Source organism: Lactuca sativa, chromosome 8 (genome assembly GCF_002870075.4).
Source record: "Lactuca sativa cultivar Salinas chromosome 8, Lsat_Salinas_v11, whole genome shotgun sequence".
Taxonomy (NCBI): Eukaryota; Viridiplantae; Streptophyta; class Magnoliopsida; order Asterales; family Asteraceae; genus Lactuca; species Lactuca sativa.
This window is the reverse complement of record NC_056630.2, coordinates 333890143-333901009: the sequence shown is the minus strand read 5'-3', so window position 1 is coordinate 333901009 and position 10867 is coordinate 333890143.

The following is a 10867-nucleotide window of genomic DNA, read 5'->3' as shown; positions in this document are numbered from 1 at the left end:
GCCTCCATCTCCCTTTACCCTGATATTGAAATCCTAAGAGCATTTGGTGAGTTTTTGACCTTGAGAGTGATTTATTGGTGTTTTGTGGTGAAGAAGAAGAATAGGAACACTTGGAGGAGTAGCTTGGACTTCTATATCCAAGATCACCTTCTCATTTGAAAGCTTTTGAGTTAAAAAGCTCACACCTTGATGATCATTTGTGTTAGATCAACTTTATGTTGTTTCTTGGGCATTTTCAAGTCTTTTGAAATAAAGATGAGCTTTTGATCTACTCTAGAAGCAATGGATGTGAGATATAAGCTCCATTTAGGCCCTATGTCCATAAAAATGCAACCTTAATGGATGTTTTTGGTTCATGCAAGTATTAAGACCTCTATTAAGCTCTTTTTGAGCTTTAAGTCCCATTAAGCCATGTATTTGTGTAAAGTTGCCAACTTTATGTGATAAGTCACCCTTAGAGACCAGATCCAAGAGTTTGGATTGTGGTCTCAACCGATTAAGTGCATAATTGAGTGGGATTGAAATATGTGGACTACGTTGAGTGTACCTAGCTGGTATGTTGCGTATACTGACCCCTGATGGAGTATGTTAAGCGTACAAGCTGAGTACGCCCCACATACTTAGCAGATTGGCTTTTGGGCTTGACTTTCTCGGTATTGGGCTATGTTTTGGACTTTGTAAGTTTGGTCCTTGTTGGGGCATTAGACTTATATCTTGGATTTGGGGCTAGTATTTTGGGCTTCCTTGGATTTAGGCCCATGATGGGTTTTAGGCCCAATTTGGAAGATTGGAACATAAATTGGGCTTTGGGTTTCCATTTAGGATTTGGGCCTTTTGAGTGGTTAAGTTGGGCCTTGGCTTTAGGCCAAGCTAGATAAAGGTTAAAATGGTCTTTTACTCTAGTTATGGGCTAAGTAGTTTAGATTCTTAGTTATGGGTCAAAATCCAATTATTAATTGGATGTTATTTTTTATGTTGATAGCGTGGGGATTCTCCGGACTAGTAGATACAGATTCATTTGAGTGATTCGACAGCTATATGTGAGTTTTCTTACTGTGTTTAGCGGGTCAAAGGCACCAATGTCGACCCATGGTTTGTTATTTTAGGATGCTAGATGTTGGCGTGACTCTTGCATGTGTTATGTGTTTGTATGCTTACCGGGTGGGGCCCGATGCCCATTTTGTATGCTATTTATCTTTATGATTATTGTATGTGTTATGTATTTATCTGTTATATGATTATATGTATACCGGGCGGGGCCCAGTGGCTGACAAATCTGTATACCAAGCGAGGCTCGATGCCGGGCGAGGCCCATTATGTGTTTATTATGTATGGTATGTGGTATTTTTAGGAACCCAATAAGCTTTGTGTTTACATTTTTCAGTTTATGTTTCAGGTACTTTTGGTTCGAATAGGAAGACCACGAGATGATTGAAGTGCACACACTACCTCATTCCGTATTTTATGATTACTCTGATGTTTTATGATGTATTTGATACACTTTGTTCCCTCTTGTTTTTATGATGATGTTTTGGTTTACAGTTTTATTAATTTAAAAATGAAATTTTTTGTCTTAATTTTGGAAAGTTACACATATGTCTTTCTCTCAACAATGGTTTAATAACAAAAGAAAGATAAAACATGCAGGTCTAAATAAAAAACATATAGTTTATAACCTTTACTACGTAGGAAAGATAAACTAAAACTGAATTTTAAAAAATAATACTATCAGCTTTGATTAATTGGAATAATGTTTTTTTAGTATTATATCGAAATCGTTCAACACAAAATTCAAGAATATAGATTTAAGATGTTATACACTACCCACATCTTTGATATCAATATATTGAAAGTTAATATGTAATGGTTGTTTTTAAATTGATTTTAAACAATTATAAACACCACCTTAAAAGAAGGGGAAGATAGCTTAGGAGTATAACAAACTATTCATTTTTTTAATATTTGGGACAAAATTATTCATATTTAGGAAAAAAATTGTACATGATCAACCATCAAATTTGTTAAATATGTTCTAATATTATTATTGCCATTTCAAATAGTCGATAACAATGATAACAGTTGAACTTATTTCACAAGTTTGATGATCAATCGTAATCGTGAATAAATTGTTTTTCGGCTAAATATAAATAAAATAAAAAGTACATTACCTTTTTTGGTCATTTTCCCTTTAAAGTACACCAATAATGTTAGAAGACTCTTTTAACAAACAATATTTAGTATGCTCAAAATAATAGATCACATATTATACGTTCTAAATCATCTAAATTGAAGAGCATCTCAATATAAAAATATTAGCAAGGATAATGAATAAATTAGCTTTTGTGTCTAATATTTATAATTTTGTGCTAAACAAATTAATATATTTGCTCAACTATTAAAAAAAAGAAGAAAAAAAGAAAAGAAAAAAACTGAAGTATATTATACTAAACACACTTAGCCAATTTTCTAGGATTAGTTTGGAGTTTGCTCACTTTTTTTTTTTTTTGATGTGTGTAAAAAGAAAATTTTAACCATGTGGTAGCACTCAAAGTGACACTAGATGAATGGTGAAAAGCATCTAGAATTAAAACCATTTGCTAGCACTCAAAGTGAAACTAGATGAATGGTGAAAAGCATGTAGATATTGTGGGGAGAAAAAATAACGTAATAATTTGTCTCATTATATATACAAAGTCATGTCGATACTCTAAAAAGAAAAAAGCTAAAATTACGTTATTTTTATATAAACATTTTATCTTAAGAAAAACTTACAAAAATGTTAAATACCACAGTTAAGAAAAACAAATTAAATGCTTGCTTTATCAATATTTGTAAGAGATAAATGTTAATGGTTATTTCGGTAGTCCGGTTCGATTAATAACGTTAATATTCTTTATAACTCACAAACATTAAAAAATGTATATGGTGGTACTGCTTCAGATTCATCATTTGTACCCGAAGACACTACATGCAAATTTAGATAATATCTTGTTGATGAGATCTATCCTAACTATTTTGCTTCCGTTAAAAGTTTGTCATGCCCGGATGACTCTCAAAGATCTAGATTTAAGAGAGTCCAAGAAAAAACGAGAAAAGATATCGAACAAGCGTTTGGAGCACTTAAAAAGCGTTGGCAGATAGTTGTCAAAGCATCCACGTTTCGTGATGTTTGTACTACCACTGATGTGATGTATATGTGTATCATATTGCATAATATGATACTAGAACGTGTAGGAAACACGATATCTATGTACGATGAGAATGAAGTCATCCCCGAAACACGACCACTTGGATATGCTGGTCAAGAATGAATACATAGAATGAGGATAGTCAACAATGCAATAATTCATGCCGATCTTCGCTGTCGTTTAATCGATCATCTTTCTACGATGAATAATTTTGATCTAAATATGTTACCGAAAGACGAATTGAAATGTTAGTTTCTGAGGAAAACCGGCTGCTTTAGTATGTTTTTTTATGAACTGTCTTTTTTTATGTATTAAATCGTGTTTCCAAGTATTAAGTTGTGTTTTTTCCGTATTAAATCATGTTTGTCGTGGTTTGAATTATTAACTTGTGTTTTTAAATATTTTAAGTTTTAATTTATTATAACTTTTTAAATTCAATATAAAATGTTTGTGTTTTAAAAAATATAATTTATTTGATATTAATTGTTTGCGTTTTAAAAATTAAAATTTATTTAATATTAATTGTTTGTGTTTAAAAAATATATAATTTAATTAAATTTAAAAGATGAAAAAAAATACTAAAAATGTTTTACTCCCTACAAAATGCTAAAAAAAAAAATCGTGACACTCAAAAAATAGAGTAAATTACACGAATGGTCCTTATGGTTTGGGGTAATTTGCATGTTTGATCCCTAATTTATTTTTTTAACTCGGAAAGTTCATATGGTTTGTTTTTGTTACACTATTGGTCCCTACTGTTTGTTTTTGTTATACGTTTGGTCCCTATCTTACCTAAAAATACTATTATTTAAATAAGAAAAAATTATGGAGTAGGTAAGGTAAGGTGAGGGGATAAGGTTGGTGGTGTGTGTATTTAAATAAATTAGGTTTTTTAGGTAAGACAGGGACCAAACGCGTAACAAAAACAAACAATAGAGACCTTTCGAGTTAGAAAAATAAGTTAGGGACCAAACGTGCAAATTACGCTAAACCATAGGGACCATTTGTGTAATTTACTCCAAAAAATAACATTACAATGTGCTAATAACGTTATGTCCTCTAGCCTTAGCATCAGTGACGATATGATAGTTTTCAGGATATGATGACTTTGCAATGTAAACACTTTAAACACATCCAGAATTTCCAAGATGACATTTATTTTAATACAGAAAGTACAGATGTGTATTTAGTTGTCAGAAGAATGGTATATATTAATATTAACATTGGATTCCTACCCTCCCTAGGTTTTCCCTCCAATTTCAAATGTTTTCATTTTCTACAATAATCTTATCTTTTCTCCGGCTCAAATTCATTACAAAATGTTGCAGGCGTAAATAAAATGATTTTTTAACAAATAGCGATACATGGAGATTATGGTGTACGTTTAGTTTTTTATACAGCTAAAATTTTATATTAATTTTAAACAAATAAACTCAGTTTGAGGAGCTGCGTGATGTTGTAAACTTCAGAATTTCAATATCTAGAAAGTTGATAACGCAATAATAACAATAGATCATCACATGCTATAAAGCATAAGAAATATGTTAAGTTATATTTTCTCCACATTGACATATTTTATCAATCGTGTATGAATACAAGTGTATAAGGAATATAAACGGACTATACAAAGTGGGTCTAACATGTGTCTAATAAATAATGATACATGAACTATATACATTAAACCCATATGTTCCCCAGTCCATTTTAGTAAAATAAGTGGAAGGAAATGAAAATGGTAACAGTGCTTTCTAATTTTTAATAGAAGGAATTTGAAAGAAGAGAAATGAATATTACTGATAATCTTCCTTTTCAATTTTATTCCAGATGGATTTGGAGAGAAAAAAGTTAATACAAATATAAGGTTTGTCATTTACCGATTTTACCGTTAATAATAATAATAAAACTTCATTCATTTCCTTTTCTTTTGACCTTGAGAACATGAAATATATATATATATATATATATATATATATACTTAATAAATGAAGGTTTTTTTGCCACATGTCAATCTCTCATTAGTTTTGATATTTGTCATTTTGTGGTATTTTTAAAATAAATAATATCCATTTGTCAATTTTTGGTTTTTTCAATTTTTATAATATATATATATATATATATATATATATATATATATATATATATATATATATATATATATATATATATATATATATATATACTAGTTTATAACCCGTGCAAACCACGGTTACAAAATTAATTAAATATTCATAGTAAAAAATTCAAAATTATTAATTAATTATTTTGTATAAAATTTTAAATATATTATTAATTAAGAGATTTTTTTATTAGTTATGTAAAATTATAATTATTGATTCAAATAAATATGTAGAATTAATTTATCATATATATTAGACTCTTTTTATTTGTGAACTAATGAAAACAATAATATAAAATTTAAAATTTAAAATAAAGAATAAATATATTGACAAATAACATCACATTAATTAGGAGGTTTAATGAATTTAAAATATAGAATTAATAAAATGACAAGTGACATCATATTAATTAGGAGTTCTAATATTATGATACTTGGCAAAAGGACTACTCTTTTATTAGTGTGTATATATATATATATATATATATATATATATATATATATATATATATATCCCTATACTAATAAAAGAGTAACTATTTTGCCATGTGTCATCATATTAGATATCTTAATTAATGTGTTCTCCATTTAAAATTTATTAGACCTCCTCATTAATGTGATGCTATTTGTCAATATATTTATTCTCTATTTTAATTTAAATTTTAAATTTTATATTATTGTTTTCATTAATTCACAAATAAAAAAATGTCTAATATATAATAAAAATTAATTTTACATATTTTTTTGAACTAACGATTATAATTTCACATAGCTAATAAAAATATCTCTTAATTAGTAATTTATTTAAAATAAATGATTAATATTTTTGAGTTTTTACTATAAAAGTCTAATTAATTTTATAACCGTGGTTCTCACGGGTTATAAACTAGTATATATATATATATATATATATATATATATATATATATATATATATATATATATATATATATATATATATATATATATTCATTCAATTCTCTTTCTTTTCTTCTTATTTCCCATCTCCTTATTTTCTTTCGTTTATTAAACCTATGAACACAATGCAACATCTCTTCATTGTTTTATCGAGAGTTATGCTCAAAAAGTTCAAACTGGACCTAAACTCGTGAAATTGTGATAATGGAAGTCAATTGGTGAAGATATCAACGTATTTAGAAGTGAAAGTAACTAAAAGAACTCTAATTGACTCAAGGAAGCCAGATCTCGAACGAAATGGATGCCAAACTCAATGTGTATGGTTTGTTGATACTCAAGCAGATTAGATGAAATGTAAAAATTGGCCTTGTCATAGTACATAATAGTTGCCTTGGTTGGAGAGGTATGTAACTCATGAAGAAGATTGCATAACCAAGAGGTTTTGGCAATGACATTGGCCACATCACAATAGTCGGTCATAATACTAGATCGAGAGATAACGACTTGACGATTTGAGAATGAGGATAAAAGGTTACTATCGAGTATCACACAATACCTGGAAGTAGAACATTCTGTGGAAGAACAACTATCTAATTTAACATCAAAATAAACAATAAGGTTTGTGGTAGAGAAGAAATATATTTAAGATTGTTGCCAATGACCCCTAATACATACCATAATTGTGCTTTAAAGCGTCAAAGTGAGTCTCACATCGATCATGTGTGAAAAGACAAATATGTTGCCTACATAAGTAAGGTTGGTACGAGAAAATGTATCGTATTTAAGGGTACTTGATAAACTTTGATATGAGTGTGATCAACAAGATATGCATGTGAAAGGTCCATAATAGACTTGGTATAACATGGTTCGCACTAAATCATTCATACATGCCAAATAATCTATGTGAGCTGTTTCGACTAGTAGAGATTGAAGCCAGTCAGTTTGTGACCGAAGGAAATGTCGAGGAAGTAGTTCAATGCTCCTAAATCCGTCATGGAAAACTCATGGCTAAAAGATGAGGTAATTTGTTGTTGGATGGATACAAAGGTGATGTAAATGTTGGTTTAGGTGTATCAGATCACAATTAACTCGTATAACTTTTTGGAATAAAAGCAAAGGCCTTTTATGTTGCCATCAATAACAAGAAATAGCTGAAAAGGATTTTAAGAGAGTGGGGAGATGATTTAATATTTTATTATACGATTAACAAATTAGAAATGGTTAAATATTAAATTAGAAATAATCAGAATTAATTTGAAAAGTATTTTGGATTAATTAGAATTAATTAAAGGTGTAAGAGTTGAATTGTATTTGTTCAATTATTAAGCAAGGGAGACAATTCTAGAACCTTCCTAACTTGGACGATTTTAGGGTGGATCCAGAAAGGTTTTGGAAGCCTCCTATAGCTGATAAGGAAACTGATTTGAACATATTTTATATATTATTATTTTATTATTCAAAATAGAGTTTCCACCAATTATAAATATGGACCCTGGTTGGTCATTTTAAATGCTAGCCTTTAAAAGCAAGAAATTGAAATCACTTTCTCCTTCCCCTCTCCTATTTTCGTTCCTAGGGTTAATAGGGTATTGGGAGTGAGCTATTTAGATACATCTACACTATTAGTGCTTACGTTCCAAAGGAAGACTTGAGGATCTAGCTTGTTATATTCTATTATAAAAAAGGTATGTATTCTAATCCTTGTGAATTTGTATTATACATAGATTAGTTGACTGTTTCATAAGTATGTTGCTATAATGATAAAATATCATAGATCTCTAGGTTGCATGTACCCATAAATTGTTTTATATGAATTCGGTTGTCCAAATCTTTATCTTCAAACATAGAAAATCCATCAGTGGTATCAGAGCCTACAATTTTCTTTTATATATATATATATATATATATATATATATATATATATATATATATATATATATATATATATATATATATATATATATATATATATATATATATATATATATAGGGAAGGGTTATTTGGAAAACAAAAAAAAACCCAAAAAACCCTAAAAATCATAAAAATGTATAAAAAAATACTTAGACATTACAAGACTTTTTTTTATAAAAAAATTGCAGGTTTTTAAATAAATTCGTCGAGAAGAAAAAAAAAATTAAAAAATCAGCGAATTAATTTAAAAACCTGCGATTTTTTCATAAAAAATTTTAAAAAAAAAGTTTTGTGATCTCTAAGTATTTTTTTTATGTATTTTTATGAGTTTTAGGGTTTTTTGTTTTTCCATAGAACCTATATATATATATATATATATATATATATATATATATATATATATATATATATATATATATATATATATTATGTATTTTTATGAGTTTTAGGGTTTTTTGTTTTTCCATAGAACCTATATATATATATATATATATATATATATATATATATATATATATATATATATATATATATATATATATATATATATATATATATATGAGTTTTAGGGAAGGGTTAATTGGAAAACAAAAAAACCCTAAAAATCATAAAAATGCATAAAAAAATACTTAGAGATCACAAAACTTTTTTTTTGAAAAAATCGCAGCTTTTTATACAAAATCGATGAAAAAAATTTTAAAATTTTTCTTTACAAAAAAAAATTGATTTTTTATTTATTTTTTCAGCGAATTTTAACAAAAACCTGCGTATTTTTATAAAAAAAATTCAAAAAAAAAATTATGATCTCTAAGTATTTTTTTATGCATTTTTATGAGTTTTAGGGTTTTTTTGTTTTCCATAGAACTTAAACCTATATATATATATACATACATACATATATATATATATATATGAAACTAATAATCAAAACAGAAAAATACATGTTAATCGCAGGCGCGACACACCCTATCTGGCAAATTAGGGTCTTGGGATTTCTTGTTTTTTTTTGAATTATAGGATAATAACTAGTTTTATTGGTTATTTTAGTTGCATAAAATCTCTACACTTAAACTAGGTAAGTAGAAAAACCGAACTTCGAAAATCAAGTAAGAAAGATAAAGAATTAATATTATTTGATTAAAAGTCTAATTAAGATAATTACTTAATTCTTAAAAGATTTAATATAATTAATTAAAATTTAATTAAGGTAATCAAATTTAAACCTTGTATTCTTAAAAGTTTAATAATACATCCTTACATATACTTATAAGAGTATATAATATTATATGTAAAACATTAAGTTAGTCGGATAAAGAGTAGACCTCATTCATGAAGCTACATTATAATAGAGGTATAAGAATACGACATAGAAAATAACCGTTGAATGAGTGTCTTTTTCACTCATAGCTTCCTTATGTAGTGGATTGACGTCATCTAAAAGGGTTCTGATAGGACATTAATCATGTTCAAAGTATAACATAAAGTACTAGAACATAAAAAAATCCTAATCTAGTTACTTAGGAAAAATGTGAAAACGCACATCATTATTTGTAAGTCGTTAGTGGAGTGTGTATAGTTAACTAGCACACTAATTTGGGACTACAAAGTGGAAATGATGAGACAAATCGAGTTTAAGATTGTTGATGGAGCATTCGTTAACCGACACGTCAATTTGAAATTATCAATGAAACTGAGGGTGTATCACGGGTTTGCATGGTTATTCACATCTTGTTTGTGACTCTCAGTATCAAAGTCCCAACTGAACGAGCATAATATGAGATTAATCATGTCATTAATAGTTCAATGAATATCAAAAGATCTAGGAGTGTTATTATTATTGAAATTGGCAAAGTGCATTTCCTACCTAAAATAAATTCAAAATTTGATTACAACATCCCTCTTCTTATTTCGAATTGAAAATATGGATATGCATATATATATATATATATATATATATATATATAATTTTTTTTAACATATATATTAAGGATTATATCAATTAACTAAGACTTTCTCTCTTATAATAAATGTCTGGAAATGATGATCTCCTCCTCTTCCTCCCCCCCCCCCCCCCCCAATTCATACTTTACTCTTTTGTCATTTTTTTCAAAGGAGAAGCTTTCTTGTCCAAGCTATATGGACTGGATGCGAAATTTGAAAATGATATTGCATTTTGAGAACAAAGAGTATGTTCTTGATAACCCGATTCTAGAATTTTGACATGGAACTGCTACTCCTGAAGAAATTGATGCTAATAAACAACATGTTAATGATGCCACTATGGTCGCTTGCATTATGATTACAACCATGGTACCTGACCACCAAAAGTCTTATGAGGATTACTGGCCATTTGAAATGAACGCTCTTCTTGAAATGTTTCACACGAAAGCAAGACAAGAACGTTATGAGTTCATCAAGTACCTAATGGAGTGTAAGCTAAAGGAATGAGAATGTGTGTGTGCTCATGTGCAAAAGATGAAAATACACATGGAAAGGCTTAAGAAGCTCAATGTGAATTTCGACGAGGAGCTGTCTATTGATATGGTTCTCGACTCTTTGTCTAGTAGATATGATCAGTTCATTTTGACTTATCATCTGAACAACACAGAAACGACATTGATGCAACTCCATATCTTGTTGCAAACTGCTGAAGTGGGAATGAAAAAATCTCATCCCCCTAGTGTTGCTACTGCTCCCGTCCTGGTCATTCATCAAGGCAAAGAGGAAGAAAAA